Below are 22,345 nucleotides of genomic sequence, written 5' to 3'. Positions count from 1 at the left end.
AGAATACATGTGTGTGAGTGTGTGGGTGTATATCTGTCAGTGTGTGTGAATGTGTGTGTAGGTGGGCTTGGGCTCCACTGGTGTGTCTGACAAAAGTGGCCCATCAACAGGTGTTGAGGTCCAGAGCCACTTACAAATAGAAACACTTTCTAGAGTCCAGACCAACACCCAGAGAGCTGTGAGTCCTCTGTTTTTATCACTATTAGTAGTAATGACAGTAGTAATTCTAACACGAATAATTGTTAACCGAAACAGCCATCAGAAAATATCGCCTTTGCAATGATGTCACTCCTCTTCTTCATGAATTTACTTTAGTGACAGGAAAGTTTTTGTGTCTGAGTGCCTGCTGCGAATAGTGCAACAAGCAATTTCTCTTCAATATTTTCTGGTGTGGTTATTTTTATCACATACGAAACATTATTCTCCTTATTAATATTTTACCTGCAAAGTCACAGTGAAACTGCTAGGGCAAATGAACTTTTTATGGATGGAAAACATTCAAAAGGTTTAATGGCTCCAGTGAAGGCTTGAACTCACCACCTCACCATGACTCCACTGTGCACAGCTGTGCAAGTACCACACACTGACTGATTGTACCACTGGACTTCCCTAGAAAAGCTCCTACACAGATTGTAAAAGTGGCACAAACGCAGAGTGAAACTAGGTTTCGGATGTGAATCCATCTCCACATGGGGGAAAGGGACAGTAAAATAGCAAGGAAAATACAAGAGAAGAAACTGAAAGAATTGTGCTTACTGCAAAGTAGGAAGAGGAGGTTGGACAAGTAAAACAGCTTTGCGGATAATGTGAAGTGACATTTTTTGTGTCAATCAGCACACACATTTATCTTCATGTGTCTTAAGGTGTGCAATTTGTATGGTCGTTGAATGAGATTGGTTTCTTCACAAGCCCAGTCAATTGACAGTGGAACGCTACCCGACGCACGACTTCATGAAGACTCTCTGTAAGGCGATTACATCTTTCAGTTTCAAGTTGCCTCCTTTGCATACAATAGTAGCACTGACACTAAAAGAAAGGATGAGAAATGGCTTTTATCAAGCGATCATAGCATTTGTTTGCCTGAGGATCCTTGTGTGCTGAACTGGCCTCTGGAGAAGTGTAGTGCAGTAAAAGAGAAGGTTTGTGTCACTCAAGACTGTAACAGAACTCAACTTCTTTTATGAGAGTAAATATTTCTGTTGCATCACAGTTCTTAGAATGGTGAAAACAGGAGCACTTTCTCAACATTTTTGACTGAAGTATTTAAAAAGCAAGAAATACTATCACTATGCAATCTAATGCAATTGAGCTCCTACAAATGTAGCAGTCTGATGAAATGACATACAGAATTAGGTGACAATATCGGAAGATGAACACAGAATTGAAATGCACAAGATTCATTTTCAGCAGCAAAAATGCACTCGATTATATTTTACAAGAAAGAAACCTTACATTCACCCACTACATTAGGAGAGAACAGTAGGACAGATAGTTAGTGTCACTGGACACTCCATCACAGAGGCCGATCTCTTCTCCTTCATTATGCTTACTTACACACTCATGATGAACTGTCCTCCAGCGATAGTCAGCTGGCATCACTGTCTCAGACATGATGTTCATGTACATAATATACCTTAATTGTACCTGGCACTGCATTATAATAATTTGATCAAAACAACTGATGAACTAACAATAATCAAATTTTTCTTTCCTTCTTTTAGTGGAGAAAGACTTTGTCCAATAAAGATGCACCAGGCACGCGGACACAGAGAAATACATTGAAAAATCTTCAGTAACTGCAGGAGACACATGCCTGTATGTTTCAAACGTTACTGACAATTGTTCTGCTTTCAATAATCACCAAACCACAAACAAATATTATAATCAGTTACTGCAAGAGAGAACAAAATGATTATTTTAACAATTATTATTATAATTTTAACTTAATAATACTTCCTGTCTATTTACAGTATATTTTACATTAGTGTTTCCTTCCTTGAAAAAACAAATCTTGCTGGTAAGAATGGTAAGAGCTTTGCTTTGAAGCTGCAACAACCTTGGTTTGAATCAGTGTTACTGTAGGACAGGAGTAGACTGAAGAGTCCCCTTGTGCTGTTTGCTTATATATTGGATTATATAAATGCAGAAATCGAAGCCTATCTAATTTTCCTTTCTGCTAAAGACATTTATGTGTTTGGGAAGCATTTTCCTGTCCTTTATGTTCTTGCTAAGCAGTTTCTACATTTTCCTCCTATTGTGATTGTCAGTGAGTACAAGTAGACTGGAACAGTGCAAGACAGGGAAAAAAACCCTAGCTATTGGGAGTGATATTTGAACCCCCACCTCCACTTAGAGACCAGGGCACATAAGCAACATGGAAAGACAAGACTCAGCCATCCTGAAGAGTACTAGAAAGCACTGTGCTGAATGCACCCATTGTGTCCAACTTTCTGAAGCTTTAGGACAACTGCCATAGCATGACAGTCTTGAAGGCAGGCAATGATTTGTTCCAATAAATATTTTATTGTGTACTTGTTCAAAAAACACAGTCTGTGCGTCCCTAAGTCAGTTTTTCAGGGCATCGAATGATACTTCTAACCTATACTAACAGCTCACCTGATCTGTTTGTGATCACACCATGGAGTGGGGGCTGTACCAAACACACGTTCCTTTTTACACTGAGACGATCATTTATAAATTGGGTGTGAAGAGAGACAAACATTGTCGATTCAAAAGCAGTGCAGATTATGGTAGGACAACAGAAGGATTATGAAGTTATTTTCTTATTATTATAGAGATTCGTACAGTGCAAGACATTTAAAGACTTAGATAAAGGAACGTCATGATAAGTGAAACAAGCACGGACAGGGTTTGAAACTCCGACTTTCTGTTTACAAGACAAAAGCCTTAACATTTGGCTACCTTGCCTGCAATGCCACCTCCTTCCAATCAAGGCTAACACGTTTTTAAAATAAAATGAAATAAATATTTCGGTACAAATTGCAATGAGAAGAGGAACAGAACAAATATGATTATTACTTTTCAAATTAATTCTATTGAAACTGATTCAATTACATGGGGGCAACAACAACAAAACTGTGATTCTTAACAAGGAGATATTTGGCAGCAGTGGGATTCCAACTCATGCGCTCGAAGGGGCTGGAGCTTTAATCCAGCTCCTTAGACCACTTGGCAAGTTACTCTGTACAGTGGCATTTGTAGTCTGACCTTACGGTGTTACAGTATGTAGAAGCAACCCCACCTCCTTTTTCTGAGATGCTTCCTCTTACTTGGTGAACTATTTTCTTCTTTGGTCCTTTGAAAATAGTTCCTTTGTGAAGCAGGCTTCAGACGGTGCTTATAGTGCCCTTGAAGTGATTTTATTTTTACAGGAAGACGCATTCCGAAACGTATCTCTCCTGTTTTAAAAAAGTTTTTTATACAACGCACGAATAGTATTCTACAACGGCGTATTTTATACAACGCACAAATAGTATTCTAATTGCAGACTGCAGATCTGTGCAGCAATCTTACTCGATTTGACTGTGATTCTGAAATACCTTAGCAAACATATTCAGGTTTCCTTGAACCTTTAATAAAAAAGCTACATCGTTTCCAATCTCTGATGTCACTGTAAACTCGGACGTGATGCTCCGCAGATGTGCAGTGTGCCTTTCCTCTTGTTGCATTCAAGAGTACTCACTGCGTGACCTCCTCACTGCGTGTCCTGTACTCTACTGTGATTTCATTTAGATTATCTACGTGGAGTAGAGTGACAAGATCACCTTGAACAATTTCGGTTTGTGAAAGGAAACACTAGAGAAAATACAAGTGATGAACATTTAAAATAACCACAGTACAGCTAGAAAAGTGAAAGATAAAAGACGATTTATAATGACATTCACAATAGATTTAAGAAAAGCACGACTTGAATCCTGGACCCTCAGATTAAAAGTCTGATGCTCTACCAACTGAGCTATCCAAGCTCTAGAAAAAAAGACACTCTCAGGGTCCTCGCAAGTCACATGTCTCTTCTTGTGCCAAAGCGCAGTCATACCTGACCCATCTGGAATGACCACTGACAGACTTTATCCAGAAGCGACAGCACCATCATTCCCAGTAGAATGAGAGAGAAATACAGCATGACATGGAGAGTCAAGGGTCTCCCACAATCCATCTTTCCTCACATGACTGATTTTTTCACTAACATTTTGACCTTTTCACAGTCCGATTTTTTCACATTTAATAAGATCTTTTAATCAACAACATTTAAGAAAAAAATGGAACATTTCTTTGAACAATAATTAAAAAAAAATCTTTCCATGCCTTGGTTGTATAAGTGTGCACACCCTTTATAAAGGAAGTTGTAACTATGCTGAAATTTAACCAGTCACATTCCAGATCATGTAGAAAGGTTATTTGCCTTTGCCAGACATCAATTGTATTGATTCTGATTAGTCCTAATTTATATCAGCTGATCTCATATAACCAACTGATCTGGGAGAACAAACGTTCAAACTGCACGGCGGAACTTGAAGAGAAATCCATTCACCAAAGAATGTTGTTACAAATTATCCGCCGAGCTGTTTTATGTATCCAGCCACCTCTTTCCTTCCTAGTTTGCAGTGAGCACAATTCTTTCAGTTTCTTCTCTTGTATTTTCCTTGCTATTTTACTGTCCCTTTCCCCCAAGTGGAGATGGATCTGCAACCGAAACCCAGTTTTCGCCCTGTGTTTCTGCAGCTCAAGTCTGTATGAGGAGAAGGAGTTACACAGCTCCAGTTGTGCAATCGGTCAGCGTGCGGTACTTCTACAGCAGAGTCATGCCGAGGGTTTGAGTTCGAACCTCACCTGAAGCAGTGTAGCCTGTGTCTTAAGCTACCGAAAGCAACTGACGAGCTTAGGTGCTTTTAGGTATTTGCTGGAGATTTGGTCTAAATAAACAAGTAAAGGTTTATTCCAAAGAAGGCTCCACAGCCAAAACATTATGTTTTCTTCTCATTTCAGCATGGAATAAACCTTTCCTCATTCCTTTGCAGCCCATGCATGCTGACACAGCTACTTACTTAAGTTACCATCAGCTGTGGACCTCCAACTGACCTGAGTGATATCTACTTAGGTGAGAGGAGCACGATGGAGTACCGAAAACTTGAAAAAGCTCTCGCAGTTAGATTCTGTGTTTTTGTTGTTTCCCAGATATGTTTTTAATGTTCTTTTTCTTTATTTTTTGAAGTTGTTTCATTTGTTTGTTTGTTTTTATAGTTGTTAGTCCTCTACAGGGATTTACCTAGGTTCCCTGAAGACTTCTCGTTTTGTGGTTGTTGTGTTTTCGTGTTACAATTTTTTTTTTCTATTGATAGGACCCCCCGCATTACTGTGGGACTAGTTAACTTTAGTTCTTACATTCTACCTGAAATTGCCTCAATAACTACAACTCTTTTTTCTATATTTAACTACAGTTGCTTTCCAGACACCGCAACTATTCACGATGAATCTTATGAATACGTCTTTATGAATAATAGTATTATTTATTAATAATTAACTTGAATGTATATTTTTATTAGTAGCTGTATTACAGGTAATGCATGTACAGCCTTTAATATGCGATAGTGAATTTGCAGGTATCTTGGGGAGGGAAGAGAACTGAAATTTAGGAAATACATATTTAAAGGGGGTGCAAGTCACCTCTGTCACATCTGGGTGTTAACTGAATAGATTTGTGGCATTATTTATTGTGTTTTAACTCTATACTTGTGTTTCTCAGGAGACGGCAGAAATATTGGGGATTTGTGGCTACAGAAAATAGTTTGAACTTTACAGGCAAATGTAAGGTTATGTTTAAGAAAAAAAAAACTTATTTTCAACTTTTTCAACGTGATTATTTAAGACAGTTGTTCGGAACAGTATGTCTTCTCATATCTGTGGCTGTGGTCCTACAATAACGGTGATGAAACAGACGTTATGTGCGGAAAGAACTGGAGATGGAACAGGAGACTCACCCAGTCTATAGTAAGGTTGTGTAGGACCGCACACACTAGGAAGAGTGTTGAGTAGCGGGTGTAAAACCTTCACGAGCCAGACAGGAATCGAACCTGCAATCTTTTGATCCGAAGTCAGACGCGTTATCCATTGCGCCACTGGCCCCACTATCATCTTACTCAACTGCACTACAGTGAGCTCAGAGCCGCTACTAGTAATACATTGTCCAGATCCGCATTTTCTCAATTAGATTCACGTGTTTTTTACGTGTGTCTAATTACTACGTCTTTCATTTTGTCTGGTTTTATAAAAATGTCTCTTGAAAACAGACAAAGGGTTTATGTGTCTCCCTGAAATTCACACACGAAGGAAGTCACACGAGGAAGGAAAGATATCGCGTTTAAAGAGAATCCAGAGTGGAGACGCCGGCGAATGAAAACGAAGCTTCATATAGTACGAGCGCACTACCACTGAACTAAACTCCTGATAGTGAACTTTTTCCGCAGGTTAATTGTGTTAGGAAATGTGAACAGTCAACAGAGCGCATTTTAAAGGCCAAAGCAAGACAATTAGATGTGAAGAGAATTCTGCTTCTCTGTTTACTGAGCTTTCGGTGAACGTCAAAGTGAAAGACAAATTCGCTATTTTCACTTTTTAATTAAGGAACAAGAAAACACCATCCTTCGAGCCGGATTCAAAACAGCTACATAACAATCGTCCGCTGCTTTTTTAAACAGTTTTACGCTCTAGCAACTGAGCTATCGAAAGGTCGACTCCAAACGCACACGTTTTGTCATACGCGTAGCCCAATGTAGTGTAGAGTTCCTGTTTATATAAATCGCAGTTCGACATCAAAATACTCACTAACAGTCTCGTTTAGTAGAAGAAATGGACCAGGATTCTACTGTATAATCTTCCAGAGGTCTTACAAAACGTTTGGAGGGACATCAGTGCAGGTGGAAATTGACTCTTTTTCTAGTGGGATCAGTACCATATAAAACCTTTCTTTTGGATTGAGAAGAGGATCATGGTGACACTCAAAACATCCCTGTCTTTGCTTCTTACGAGGACTTTTGAGCTGCAAACATCGGTTCAAAACAAAACTCTGCTACTGCAGTTGCTTCTTGGAGAGTTTCTTCAAATCTTTCAACTGAACGTCTTGGGATATTGACGATGATATAATACAGATTGTGGTTTTCTTTTGATCGAAAATTTTATTAAAATATGAGCCTCTTTTACCTTTGTCTTGGATGTTTCGCAAGGTATAATACTTTCCCTTGCATCCTCAGATAAACATTCTAAATACCACAAAGTTACAATATATGGAATAGCATTTATTTTTACATATGTTTTAAAATGTACTCTTATTTAAAGCTACATTTAGTGCTAGGTAAAGATAACGTTGCTAATACTGATGTAGTAGAAATGTAAGATGAATTGATAGCTTTATCTGAGCTAAAAAAGTCCTAAAACGCCTCCTATAACAGGAAAGGACTCGTAGCAAGATTAAACTCCAAACGTTGCTATTACATTATGCATTATGTAAACACGACCCATTTCAGCTTCTGGTGAGTGCAGTTTTTCCAAATTGAATCAAAACTACAGCTCGAATGAAATAAAAAAAAGTTTATGTGTCTCTTTGCTGTAACAACTCTGCCAAAACTATTCAGATAAATCAGAATAGCATCAGAACGTGACTAGATTTTATTGGATATTAGGAAATTTATTTGTGTGCATTTCCCCCTACGATCATAATACCTTCCTGTTTTCATCGTGTTTATTGTTTCTGCCTGTGATCTCGGAAATAAAGTATGTGTTCACCGAAATATTCCGGGAGTTTGCTGTGGTTTGAGAGGAGTGTATGAAGGTAATGAATGAGGGAGGACACGCGCATTCAGCACGGGGAGCGCAGAGCAATGAGCCGCGCCTGCAGCTCGCTGAGTCTTTTCTTATATAACCACTGAGTCCGGACACACAGCGTTTCCAGCCCGTGTTGGAGATTTACAGTTCAGAAAACGACTGTCTCGAGCAGAAACTGATCTTCCTGCTTTAGTTAAGGTTATCGGAATCGGCGGCTGCTGTGGGGGTATAGCGCTTGTATCTCTCTTCTCTGGCTAAACACTATCTACTGTAAAGTATAGAAATAGACAGAAGATGAAATACAGCTACAAATACTTCAGTAAGGCCGAGCAGATAGGAAAGTTTAAATCAAATGTTCTATAACTCGATCTGCCTATATTTTCGAACTCTCTGTTCGAGCTCTGATATAATCCTCTCTGCTCCTGTCGTTGTCACTCTGCATTCCGTAGGGCTACAGGTTGATTTCACAATGCCACAATTAATTAAATACAGGAGAAACCGCACGGACAGCAATATGTTTTAAGAAATCTTCTTCTGGATTTATATTTCGGTCTTTCTCCTTTAAATGCATACCTTGCCGTAAATCTTTACTCGATTACAGGCACCCCAAACAGTTTTTAAGGCAGAAATCGAACCCCATTTGATTTTCTGCTAATAACGTGTAAGTGTTCACGAAGCATTTCCCTGCACATCGGGTGCCCACAAATCGGTTTCTCCGTTTTCCTCTTCCTGTCGTTGTTAGCGAGCACAAGAAGACGGGACAAATGCAAGAGAGGGAAAAGGGAGCGGCTGTCAAGAGTGAGATTTGAACCCACGCTTCTATTCAGAGACCAGGGGGTGAGTTTCCCGAAAGCATCGTAGCGCTAAGAACATCGTAAACTCGCTCTTAAGATCGATCGTTGATTTACGAGTGTTTCCTAAAACCTATCGTAACTAAAGTAGAACGTTATAATCCTTCGTAATCTACGTGCTCCCCGACCCACTCGTTAATCACTAAGTGCTTCTTAAACTGGCTACCTCTTGCGCCAACCTTAGCGACAGAGATCGCCAGACAGAGCACATTCAATTCACATCATGGGAATTCTCTGGAAATATAGAATACTAAGATTCTATATTAAGGATTTTGATATTTTGTTGTACTATGGAAGAGGAAATTCGAAAAAAGAACATTTATTTATACAGTTATGAATTTATTAGTCATCTTGGGTAAATTTCATATTCATAAATCAAATGTTTTAATAATACTCCCTCTTTTAGTACTTTTGGGGTGGGGTTTAAATTGTATTTAAATTCCATAAAGAACGTGAAACATGTAACATGTATTACAATGTAGCGCCACGCAGGGCGGGCTGAGAACAGCACCTGGGGACTACCGGACTGTATATAGTGGGACGGAGGCTGAGATACAGTCTCTTCCCTTCGTGTGTGTGTATGTTAGTGTAGGTGCAGCGCTGTAACCCCTGTCCCTGTGTGTGTACCTTTCCCGATTCGAGTTATTAAATGTGTTGTTCAACCCCATTCCCTGAGTCCTACGCCTGTTCCATTCCGTACCGAAACCCGCGGTCCATACAATATTTTAAGTTCGAATGCCGTTTTATGTTCTGTCTTGATTGTTGACGGTAAAGCTTAGACCTACTTGTTTTTAAATTTGATTATAGGTCCTGTATTTGTTGAGTGACACGTGCCAAGCTTAGTAGTTAATTTTTCCAGATGTCATGTTAATAAGACCAATTAAAAAGGAGTTCCAACACACCCAACAACTTTAAATAACAACAGTATTTTCTCTTGAAACACTGTGATTCCTAACGATGGCAGCGTGACAAAAAATATTGCTTTAAATCAAAGACGTCGTGCAGGACGCATACACTGTTCACACAGTTAAACTTGGTTTTCTTTTACAGCATGTCAGTCATTTATTTTATTACACCATATAATGAAAGTATTGTCAATCAATTGTTTGTCAATCGACTTCTGATGCTTTTTGCTAAGCGACTTCAGGGGCGGGGTTAACAAAGAAGTACTTTATACTCGCTCGTTAAATGATCGATTACGAGGGGTTTTGGGAAACCCACGAAAAAGTAGCTTGTATGTTACCTACGTACATCGTAAAGTTGCTCGTTCGTCTCTAAGATTCATCGTTTTCGGGAAACTCACCCCAGAACACCCAAGCGATGAAAAGACAGGAGTCCTTGAGTCTGGCGCCTTAGACCACTCGGCCATCCTGATAAGGTACTGTAGGTTTATTCCATGCTGAAAAGAGAAGGAAACACAATGTTTCAGCTGTGGAGCCTTCTTTGATTGTGACTCGAAGTAAACCTTTACCTTTCCTTGTTCGTTTGATGTTAATTTATCTCCGTCAAATACCTAAGAGTATCTAAACTCGACAGTTGCTTTCAGTAGCTAAAGACAGGCTATACTGCTCCAGGTGAGGCTCGAACTCACAAAGAGGGTAAAACGCCTGATTGTCGGGAGTGGGATTTGAACCCGTGCCTCTATTTGGAGAGTGAAACACAAAGCTTAAAAGACACGAAGCTGTGAATTTGCTGTTTTAAACAGCTCGACTATTCTGAAAAAATGTGTGCTGATTACACCAGTCGCATTCGATTTTCCGTAACTTTAGGACGATTGATACTACTGGACTAACACAATTTGTGGCGTTTAGCATGACATGGAAAACGGTACCGGAGCATTCGGGTCCGGACTACCAGACTCAGAAACAGTTTTTACCCCCGCACTATCAAACTATTGAACTCCCAGCCTCTCTCACTCTCTCCTCACCTCTCACCTATGATCTGAACCTCACAGTGCCTTCTTTCTTACCAAAAACCCAAACACACATTGAAAATCTGCCTCTACCATACATGTCAAAAGCTCACTCCCCATCATTTCTATCCCTTTATTTCATTCTTTTGATGCATGTTTTTGCACATAACCTGTTACCTTTTTGTTATTTTGCACACTGCCTATTGTTGTTTTTTGCACATCGGCTGTTGTCTCTGTCTTTCTTTTGTTATACAATTGTATTGTTGTTGTGTTTTTTTCGTTGTACCCAGTGGGCAAAAGACGTATAATATACGTCTATTAAACGCATACCTTAAACGTCTAAATGTGGTCCGCAATTCGTCTAGAATGAAATTCTAATATACGTCTATTGTTATACGTCAATTATACGTCTATGATTAGATGTTCATTATACGTAAATGGTTAGAGTTCTATTATACGGATAAATTTAGAAGACAATTATACATATATGGTAGGAGTTCCGGATAACTTTAGAGGTCTATTATACGGATAACTTTAGAGGTCTATTATACATCAAAGATAGGTTTTACAGGTGTAGAAACTAGTAAATCAACCCAATGATTTGGTTTAGAAATTTATTCTGAAAATACACATTCACACCTGAAAAATATGTATTTCAAATTATACATTGTATACAATCAATCAACAATCAACATACTTGTACATACTTTTGGTGAACAAAAAAATTCGCTCGCATTTCATCTTTCGCAAGCTATATGATTTTAAAAAAAGCAAGTTGTTCTGCAAAGGAAATGAATAAACGCATTAAACCAAATCAAGACCTCTTTGAGTGTCCCAAATTACATGTTCTGTAAAACAAGACAGGAAAAAAGGTACCGCTGGAATTCGGATCCAGGATCTCCTCTTTATGAAACAGGTGTTTTCACCAGCTTTACCACAGCGCCGGCAGAACACTATTCTTATATAGGTGGGTACCCACCCTCAAACCTTTGTTCTCCCGCTACTTTACCTTTGCCTACTGCCCTGTCTCTCTCACACCTGAAGAAGGCTCCACGGCCGAAACGTTGTTGTCTCTTTCTTCTTTTTTCCAGCATGGAATAAACCTATTACCTATTCTTATACAGCCGCTTGGACACACCGCTCTGAGACATCTGAGGTCGATGTGCGCTGAGCCTGGTCGCCGACCAAAATCATGCCCAAGGGTAGATAGCTTTCGTGCCGAGGTGGCCGAGTGGTTAAGGCGATGGATTGCTAATCCATTGTGCTCTGCACGCGTGGGTTCGAATCCCATTCTTGTCGGTTTATGTCTTCGACTTGTGATCCGTTTCTAAGTCTGACTTGCTTTCTTTAGCTGCTGTAGTAGAGCAGTAATATTTCTAGCGTTGGCTGAACATGGCTTACAGCAGTAGCTGACAGATATAGTCTCTTAATAGGTTAAATTTATGCTTTGTACTGCTTTCACCTGATATTAATAGTAGTCCTGATGAACGATTTAGGGACATGGCGCATCTTGAAAATGTTCTTGTTAATTTCAGTTTGGAAAAAATGCACTCACCAGAAGCAGAAACTGGTCGTATCTGCAAAATGCGCAATGCAATAGTAATGTCTTGCTATGAGTCCTTACCTGTTACAGGAGGCGTTGTAGGACTTTTTAGCTCAGAAAAAGCTATCAATTCATCTTACATTTCTACTCCATCAATATTAGCAATGTTATCTTTACTAAGCTCTAAATATAGCTCTAATTAAATGCAAATTTTAAAATACATTTTAAAATAAATGCTATTCCATATATTGTAACTTTGTGGTATTTAGAATTTTTATCTGAGGATGCAAGGGAAAGTATTATACAAATGTGAAAGAGGCTTGTATTTTAATACAATTTTCGATCAAAAGAAAACCAAAATCCGTATGATATTACCGTCAATATCCCTTGATATCAACGTTCAGTTGAAAGATTTGAAGAAACTCTCAAACAAGCAACTGCAGTAGCAGAGAGTTTTGATTTGAACCGATGCTTGCAGCTCAATACTCCATTCGTCCTTGAAAGAAGCAAAGACAGGGATGTTTTGAGTGTCTCCATGATCCTCTTCTCAAGCCAAAAGAAAGGTTTTATATGATCCTGATCCCACTAGAAAAAGGGTCAATTTCCGCCAGCACTGATGTCCCTTCAAACGTTTTACGTTAAGAACTCTGGACGTTTATACAGTGGAAGCCTGGTCCATTTCTTCTTCTGAACGAGACTATGGGAGTGAGTATTTTGATGTCGAACTGGGATTTAAATAAAGAGGAACACTAAACTACATTGGGCTACACGTGTGACAAAGCATTTACTGTTCGACCTCTCGATAGCTCAGTTACTAGATCTTAAGACTGTAAACAAAAACAGTGGGCATTTCTTATGTCCCTGGTTTGAATCCAGCTCGAAGGATGGTGTTTTCTTGTTCCTTAATCAAAAAGTGAAAATTGCGAATTTGTCTTTCACTTTGATGTTCACCCGAAAGCTCAGTATACAAAGAAGTAGAGGCTCCTGTTCTGAATAATCCTCACGTCTGACTGTTTTGCTTAGACCTTTAAAATGTACATTGTGGACTGTTTGCTCTTCCTAACACAATTAAAAAGCCGCCGACAAACTTACCGATCGGGAGTTTAGTTCAGTGATAGCGCGCACTTAAGACGCTCCGTTTTCTATCGCCGGCATCTCTGTATTCTTTTTAAACGCGATATCTTTTATTCTTCGTGTGTGAATTTCAGGGAGACTCATAAACTCTTTGTCTGTTTTAAAGATACATTATTTTAAACCAGACATAATGAAAGACGTAGTAACTAGACACACGTACAAAACACATGAATAGTAGCGGCTCTGAACTGAATGTGGTGCTGTATGGGAACGCGATGCAAACGCCAATGGCACACTGGATAACGTGTCTGATTACGGATCAGAAGACTTTAGGTTTCTACTCCTTCCTGGTTCGTGAAGAAGCTTTTAAACCACGCTACTCAACACTGACATCGTAGTGTGTGCGGTCCTACACAACCTTACTATCGACTGGATGAGTCTTCTGTTCAATCTCCGATTCTTTCCGCACATTCCTGCTATTTCACCACCGTTATTGTAGGATAACAGCCAAAGACACGAGAAGATATACTATTCCGAACAAATGTCTTAAAAAATCACGTTAAAAAGGGTGACAATAAGTTTTTGTTTCTTTAACGTAACCTTACTTTAGCCTGTAAAGTTCACATTATTTTCTGTAGCCGCAAATCCCCAATATTTCTGCTGTCTCCCGAGAAACACAAGCGTAGAGTCAAATCATATTAAATAACACAACACATCTATTAATTTAACACCCAGATGTGACAGAACACATGTAAGACTTACACACAGCTTTTAATATGCTATAGTGAATTTGCAAGTGTCCTGGGGAGGGAAGAGAACTGATATTAAGGAAATACATATTTAAAGGGGATGTAAGTCTTAAATGTGTTTTGTCACATCTGGGTGTTAACTGAATAATTTTTTAGCATTATTTATTGTGTTTTGACTCTATACTTGTGTTTCTCAGGAGACAGCAGAAATATTGATGTTTACATTTATTTTCACATTCCCGGTGATATTGACTTAGGTACTCAACTATTTACTCGTAGTTTGACTCGTGTCAAAAGTTGAAAATCTCTGCAAACATCAAGATGGCTAAGGACGTGGAAAGAAACTCAATCACATTTAGAGAAGGTAATGTTTAGATCGGATTAATTCGAAGTGTGTCTCTGCGTGCCTTTGATCTACCAACGTTGTGTTTAACTGAAGGACACCCTGAGTGTGGCATAGAAACTAACACATGTCGTATTTTTTCTACATTCACAGATTTTTGTCTAAAGTAAAAACAAATCGTTGTCATTTTCTTGCCAGCTGGCAGTAATTCTTTTGCATTGATAAGAAAGATGAGCACTTTATCTTTCGCAATGTGTGGATTTCTTGAAAAATAACCTGTGCCAAAAAGGAAATGAACACTTCTTTTAAACATAATGCAGAAGCATGTTGTCTATATCAATAAACGGTGCGAGAAGACAGGAAGAAAGGCACCGCTGGGATTTGAACCCAGGATTTCCTGTTTACTAAACAGGAGCTTTAACCAACTAAGCCACAACGAGGGCGAAGCAATATCCTTTTACAGCCAATTGCACACACTGCTCTGTCACATCTTCGTTCGGTGTGCGGTGAGCCTTCTCGCTGAGCATGTTGAGAAAGGATGTGAAATGGCTTTTATCCGGCAATTTCATTACCAAGGAGCTCAATATGCTTTTGATGATCTACAGGGTGTCCAGTGCAACACAGGCGATGGACTGCTAGGATTTGGAGCCAGGATTTCCCGTTAGCTAGACAGGTACTTTAACCAACTAAGCCACGGCGCCGGCAGAATTCTCCTCTTTTACTGCCACTTGGACACACCGCTCTGAGACACCTGCGTTCAGTAAGCGCTGAGTCGGCTGGCTGAGCACGTTCCCTCCTTTACATTCAATAGGAGCCCCGACACGAAGAGAAATGGCTTTTATTGTGCACTTTTCATGTCCAATGCGCTTGACATCTCCCAAGGGCGACAGAGTTCATTTACGACACTTTTCCTTTCTTTCTTTCTTCTTTCTGTACTCTTTGATGAAACAAAACGAGAAATCATGTAAGGGAAAATGTCTTTTTTCATGGAGAAAACATGCACCAGGAAATGTTGTGTTTAGAAGAAGTGAGTTAACATGAAAAGTGACCTAATTTACCGGAGCAAATGCTCACCTAGCAAGATCTGCTTTACTACTAGAGAGAAGTAGAGTGAAAGACGTGATCATTTCACGCCGTTGTGGAACAAAACTCTTTTTTCTTGGAATTCTAAATCAATTAGAAATTCAGAGCAACACATAAAGGCTTTGTCTGCTTAAAAGTGATGATTTTTTAAAACTGATAAAAATGTACAAAACACGTTTCTCACGTAGAAATTTAAGATGGGGGTGGGGTATTACTAGTAGCGGCGCTGAACTCACCATGGTGCAATTGAGTTACGTGACGGGCTAGTGGTTTAATGGATAACGCGTCTGATTTCGGTTTATAAGATTGTCGATTCGACTTCTACCGGGGTTGTGTGATTTAAATCAGGCTCCTCAGAAATAGATGTCCGTTATGTAAATGAACCGCACCTGAAAGCAAACGTTGGGTCTGGGTTCCTTTCTTTCCTGCATGAAATAGCAAATAGTTACAAAAAAAACACCAACTAATGTCCAATAGTCCAATAGTTAGTCATTTAAGTAAACATGAATATACTGTAAGGTCTTGGTACATGGGAGTGGATTTCAACCACAATTAAAAAAGGGCAAATTATAATTACAGGCTTCAGACACTTTTTCATACAAAAGTGACCAAACACTCCCTAACTTTCAGGTTTGCTTGAACCTGTAACAAAAAAGCGGTCTGAAACTTCCATTCTCTGATGTCACTTTCTCTAAAGTCAGACGTGATGTTTCGCGGATGTGCAGTGTGCCTTTTCTCTTGTCGTGTTCAAGATGAAACGCTGCATAAGCTCCTGACTGCGTGTTCTGTACTGTTCTGTTATTTCGTTCAGATTACCTATGTGGTGTACAGATAAAACTGAACAGCGTGGTGTAATTTCCGGGTTTGGCACCAGCAGCACCTGCAAACCCATCAGCTGACCTTGACGTGATTTGAACACGCAACCTTCTGATCTGGAGTCAAACGCGCTACCGTTGCGCCACGAAGTCACTCGCTATACATGCTTTTAATTCCCTCAAAGAGAAAAATCAGCGTCCCTGAAAAATATATATTTTTTTCATTCTCTCCTGTGTGGAGCGCCTCCGAGGGTCTCTTCTTCCCAGACCACAGATTATTCTTCCCGCCCGGCTCTCTCACAGAGACCAGACACACCGTCTCCACTAATGTGTTTACTACATCTATAGATCTGACCCCCTACAGCCCCGATATTCCTGGACAGGATATTTACCACCCTTTTATCGTGAACTTCTCAACTTGACCTCTCCCAGGAGAAGCACAATTAACACAGAATCCTCTCTCCATTTAGCATTTATCAAATTGCGTGGATGCAGACATCACTCAGAATCACCTGTATGATTCTCCAGAATTCAAACTGGCTGTGCTTTAGTGCTTTCAAAAATGTATAGGTGAATAGCTTCCTAACAGTTTTCAACAGCATTTGAAAACGGCTGTCGATGCATTGGGCTTGAACCGACCCCAGCTGTCTTGGGGTCTGTCTTGGAAGACAGCTATGCCCGACACTACACCATCAACGCACACGCCACAGAGTCCCTCAGAACATCATACGATAATGCCACTGATATCGGAAGCTTTCTCCAGCATTTGTGCTGATTCCACATATCGCGAAGGAATCATGATATTGTTCAATACTGTCGCTAGACGTTCGAATGGGTTTCAGGGCCAGGTGGACTGTTTCCTAGAGAGTCACGAACCGCAGTGGTATTGTATTGCAGTGACACAACACAATGCCTGCTAGACTATTCATGCTATTCGTGCTAAATGCCACAGATTGTGTTTGTCCAGTCGTGTCAGTCATCCTGAAGCTACGGAAAGTCAGACGCAAATGTGCTGTAATACTTTCAGGAAGTTAGGATTTGTTTGTGCAAAATCCGAGAACATTGCTCTGTTATCTTATATCTTTGCTCTGTCATCATCATCAAGGCTCTGTCATCTACTGCTGAAAATGAGCAGTGGTTTTCTCAGAATGCCCTATGTATCCAAAGGATGTAAACTATGAAATAGTTAAACCTATGTAAACCTAAAGCTATAAGGGGAAGACAAATGTGAAGCGTTACAGCAATGGCATATCATGAGATGGTTAATCGCAATTTCCATAGGAGCCCCATGGTTGCCTGGCAACCGTCAGCTTTGCGCAGTGGCAGTATCGTCGCCTATGAGGTTTAGCAGAGGCGCAGTTATTGCTAATTGAAAACATTTCCCAATACCCCGCTTCCTCTGATTTGAACTACAATCAGTGGGAGCAATTTTTGACAGTCTCGTGAGAGGCTAAGCAAGGTGTTTAAAGACAAATTTTGTCATTGTATCATCATAGCACAAAGAAGCGTGTTTTTGTCTTCTCAACAGAAATGTTCTTCAGCTCTTTCAGCGTTATGCAGGGAACAACGTCCGTTGAGATCACCTTTGAGTCAGTGCAAATGTTTGTGAGCTGTCAATTAAATTTTAATATTGGTTGTACTGGTGTGCTGCTTGTCTGTGAAAAATTAATCTTCTGCTTCTTCATGCCGAATCATCTGCAAAGGTCGAGTTTATTTAATGTTTGCGCACAGCACTCCATCAGGAATATTTTGTCCTAGTTCAATAAGGACTTACTGCACGCATTCACAAACCTCACAAACCGATAAAACCGGTTTGCTGGTTAAAAGATTTTATTAAATGTGAAAAAAGGTCTGATTGTGAAAAGGTCAAAATGTTAGTGAAAAAATCAGTAACATGAGGAAAAATAAACTGTGGGAGCCCCATGACTCCCCATGTCATGCTGTATTTCTCTCTCATTCTACTGGGAGTGGTGCCGTCGCTTCTGGATAAAGACTCTCAGTAGTCATTCCAGACAGGTCAGGTATGACTGTGCTTTGCCACAAGAACCTCAGAGATTGTAAGCTGGGTAGTTTCAGATCACTATTTTATTAAAGGTTCAAGCAAACCCGAATACCTTTGCAAGAGACATTTCAGAATCCCAGTCAAATCCAGTATGATTGCTGGATCCTTCGAATTCGACTGAACTATAGCACAGATCTGCAGTCCACCATTAGAATACTGTGGGTGTGTTGTATAAGCCATACCACCCAAAATAGTTCTAAAACAGGAGATGCATTCTCGTTTAGGAATGTGGTATAAAGTGAAATGGTCTGGGAAGAGTCCTACGTTTGAACAGTTCAAAATAGATGTAAAGGGGTATTTACAGACTCTTTCGAAATGTAAGAACAAGCTGTGCGGACCTTATCTTTATTTACCTTGTGTAATCGTTTTTCATAAAGTGTAATTGTATTATAGCATGTGCCCCTGATGATTTTCTTGATACGTTATATGTGCTCTTGTTTGTATTGTATGTAGTTTTGTTGTTCAAATAAAACGTAAAAGACACAACTTTCCGGATGCGGCTGCTGTAAAAATAAAATGACATCAAGGGTGCTGTACGCAGAGGTCTGAAACCTGCTCCACAGAAGATCTTTATCCAGAGGTGTTAAAGAAGTCGAGATCTCGCCATGAGAGGGGAAGCATCTCAGAAAAAGCAGGTGCAGTCGGTTCCACGGTCATAACGCCACTAAGTCGGGCGACAAGAGCAAAACCCACCCGGCTTCCTCCCGGCAAGTAATGAGACAAAGAGAGAGCGCACAGCGGGTAGTGTGGCCGAGTGGTCTAAGGTGCTGGATTAAGGCTCCAGTCTCTTTGGGGGCGTGGGTTCGAATCCCACCGCTGCCGGGTGCTTCTGTCGAGACCCCCTTTCAGCTGACTTCAGACGAAAGGGAGGGAGCTGCTTTTTGGCAGTCTCTCGAGAAACTAAGCAAAGTGTTTAAAGATACTTTCTCAGCTTGACATCAAGGCACAAAACAAAAACCTTCTTGCGTCCTCTCAACCCAAAAGCGCTTTGCCACTTTTTGCGTTATGCAGGGAACGACGTCTGCCCAGATCACTTTTGTGTCAATGCAAATCGTAGTGTGCCCTCCGTTTTAATGTTGGCTGTGCTGGCGTGCTGCTTCTGTCTGTGAAACTTGAATGTTCTGCTTCTTCACACCGAATCGTTGGCGGGGGTTGAGCTTGTTAAATCTTTGCGCATAGCGCTCCTTTGGAAGTACTTTGTCCAAGTTCAAAAGCGATCGTGGGATTTACTTCATGCGTTCAAAAAGCATGCCTCGCACGACAGATTTAAATGGGGAATGGAGCCTGCTTCTTGCTGTTTTTCCTGTGGTTGCAGTTACAAAGTTGATCGTGCTTTCACATTCTGTTAACAGTATTCACTGGCTGAGCTTTATCAGTTGGTTCGTAAAGGAATCTCTGCTTCGGTTCCAGAAAAGTCATCTGTAGTGTGTTTTTTTCCGTGCCCATGGCAGTCTTTTAAAGCTGGTAGTAATGGCGGCAAAGTTAATTTTTTATCCTCTTTAAAAGAATAAGGACGGGCTGGGGCGAGCTCCATTTACCACTCTTTCAGCTAACCGCCGAACTCGCGAACTGATTACACTGCAGAGCCACAGGTGCCTCGCTTTTCTCCAGTCTCTGGGTTAGGGTGAAAAAAAAAACTTTGCTGGTATTAGCTGGCCTGCTGGGAGTACCTCTTCTTCACTGATAAGCAAGATTTGTGTTTCATCTTTCGCAAGCTGTATAGATTTCTTTCAAAACAAGTTGTTCCAGAAAGGAAACGAACACTTGCATTCACCTGAATTAAAAGGCATGGGATTTGCCCGTAAGGATAAATTCTGTACAGTAAGACAGGAAGAAAGGCACCGCTGGGAAACGGACCCAGGATCTCCTGTTTACTAGACAGGCGCTTTAGCCAACTAAGCCACGGTGCCGGCAAAGGGCCGTCCTTTGACAGCCGCTTGGACACGTCTCAACTGCTCTGAGAAATCTGCGTTCGGTGTGCACCGAGCCTGCTCGCCTTGCAAGTTGCCTCATTTACATGCGATAGCTCCAGCACTAAGAGAAAGGATGAGAAATGGCTTTTATCTGGCACTTTTCATGTGAGAGGATCTCAATCTGCTTTCCGTGTACAAGAGGATGTCCAACTCATGTAGCTAAAGACGTAGACGACAGTGCTCCACTGAAATCTTGATCTCACAACCCTCGGCATGACTCCACTGTGTTCTGCTTTAGACAAAGGGGGGAAAAGACTTCTTTCATCACACGTTTTGCACTGTTTACGGTGTTTGCAGTGCTCTTTCTTAAATGAAAACCAGGAATCGGCACCATATGAGGTGAGACTAGATAATATTGGAACAAGTAGCCTCGCCATTCCATGCGTGACGTGAGCAAAGTGTAATTCCTGTCTTTATAGTGTGCTTGTTAGAGACTTAGCTGGCACCCAGAGCGCTTTAAATCCGGGAGTCAGCAGCCCAAGACAAGAGAGCTTCCTTCGTCTATGTTTTTTGCGTGAAGGGGGGAAACCATGTGTGTGCTGAAAACGATCTTAGTATCGAAGTGCCGTCCCACATAACCGATCCGAACAATCTGCTTTACAGAGGAGCACTGCCGGAGCTTATCGTTGGCAAACTGAAGACCAGGCCGACCTCTTCTGTGACTCTTGAACACTGAATCTCAAGGTTGTGAATTCAAGCTCCACGCTGGCGGGAAATTCCATAGGTAATGATCACATTTTCTTCCATGCTAATCAAAAGAAATATTAAGAAACTTTTCCCGATACCAGTTTTTTACAAAAGTAAAGGCACATGGCACATGTGTGCCACACCACGTCCGAGTTTAGTGACAACTACCTCAGAGATTGTAAGCTGGGTAGTTTCAGATCAGATCACTTTTTTTATCAAAGGTTCAAGCAAACCCGTGTAGCGGCAATGCTTGTTAATAAGACAGAATTAAGTGTTGCGGTGCTTTCCCAAATGAGGCCTCATCTCTCTGTTCATCTCTGTGGTGCAGCCACAGAGAAACTATTCATGCAGGCTGATTTAAAGATGTTTTCTTTTGATAAGGGACAGCTCCCAAAGGGGGATGCACTTAGCTAAGCCTGGCTATCATGATCAATGGTCATCCATTGGCGCCTATCTGTCTAGGGAGTGCCAGATGGACATCTGGACTACATTCCTAAGTGTCAGGAGTAAGTGACTCATATCTCACCTTGATCAACCAATCAGGGACTGGTAGGGCCGAGTAACCCACGTGGGACTCTGATGCCCATGGAACTTTCAGCCAATGAACGAGCTGAAGTTCCTCCAGGTAACAACAGGCAACACAGAGAGCCTGAGAGAATTCTGTGAACTTTTTCGGACAATTCAAAGGAGAATTCCAGGGCAGGACAGCCCAAGAGCAGAAGGCTCCCAAGGGAAAGGCATTCTCGCAGCGCGCCTCCTGACCATCCTGAGACTCAGCCCGGACAACCACGGAACGGCCAGTGTGTCCGAGTGCCAGAACTTTCCTTTGCTCTAAGAGTCTAGAGCGGAGGTTGCCAGAGAGTAACCAGAGGATCCACCCGAGGTTGGCAACAGCAGCAAGCCTCGTGAACAGGTCGGAACTGTGGACAGCTGAATCACTATTCAGAACTAGCGCTTCATCAGGAACGAACCGGTCCTCTTCCTGACTTGCTGGGACCCACAGTAATCTTTTCTCCTGTGCACAAACTTTGCTAGTTAAAGCCAACACTAACTAGCCGGTCAATGAGCGTCAGCAGCGCACCGTCGCAAGCCGCACAGCACAGCCTGGCACGGAGCCAGAGAGCCCTCAGGAGATCTGAATCCCCAGAGATTGGATGAGTATTCAACTTCAATGCATTACAGCTCGAGAATTCAATTGTTATCCCAACCAATTGATATCGATTTAATTCCTAAGAGTTATGTACTTGTTTTGAGTATCCAATGTAGAAGTTATAACCAAGTTCATTTACGAAACGGTCTAAATGAATGATATACTGAACGTATGTCCTCTTGATATATGTAACTCTTCGTAACTCATTGAATATATACCTTTTGGATTCTGATAACCCTCTCGATAAGATCTGTTAGGGTTTAC

General features: G+C 40.9%; 5 non-coding genes across 5 annotated transcripts; 3 read left to right on the top strand and 2 right to left on the bottom strand.

Moving 5' to 3' along the window:
* Window positions 1-6,071: 6,071 nt before the first annotated feature.
* On the bottom strand, window positions 6,072-6,144 carry trnar-ucg (transfer RNA arginine (anticodon UCG)). The gene has a single exon. It is a non-coding gene; the product is annotated as a tRNA-Arg (tRNA).
* A 5,675-nt stretch (window positions 6,145-11,819) lies between these two features.
* trnas-gcu (transfer RNA serine (anticodon GCU)) lies at window positions 11,820-11,901 on the top strand. The gene has a single exon. It is a non-coding gene; the product is annotated as a tRNA-Ser (tRNA).
* Window positions 11,902-16,290: 4,389 nt separating this feature from the next.
* trnaw-cca (transfer RNA tryptophan (anticodon CCA)) lies at window positions 16,291-16,362 on the bottom strand. The gene has a single exon. It is a non-coding gene; the product is annotated as a tRNA-Trp (tRNA).
* Window positions 16,363-17,517: 1,155 nt separating this feature from the next.
* LOC148806021 (U4 spliceosomal RNA) lies at window positions 17,518-17,659 on the top strand. Its single transcript, XR_016089847.1, has one exon. It is a non-coding gene; the product is annotated as a U4 spliceosomal RNA (small nuclear RNA).
* A 1,352-nt stretch (window positions 17,660-19,011) lies between these two features.
* Window positions 19,012-19,093, top strand: trnal-aag (transfer RNA leucine (anticodon AAG)). The gene has a single exon. It is a non-coding gene; the product is annotated as a tRNA-Leu (tRNA).
* Window positions 19,094-22,345: the final 3,252 nt, after the last annotated feature.

Source organism: Atractosteus spatula, unplaced genomic scaffold (genome assembly GCF_055471065.1).
Source record: "Atractosteus spatula isolate fAtrSpa1 unplaced genomic scaffold, fAtrSpa1.hap1 Scaffold_61, whole genome shotgun sequence".
Classification (NCBI taxonomy): Eukaryota; Metazoa; Chordata; class Actinopteri; order Semionotiformes; family Lepisosteidae; genus Atractosteus; species Atractosteus spatula.
Note: the sequence above shows the minus strand (reverse complement) of the source record. Positions and strands in the feature narration are given on the sequence as shown.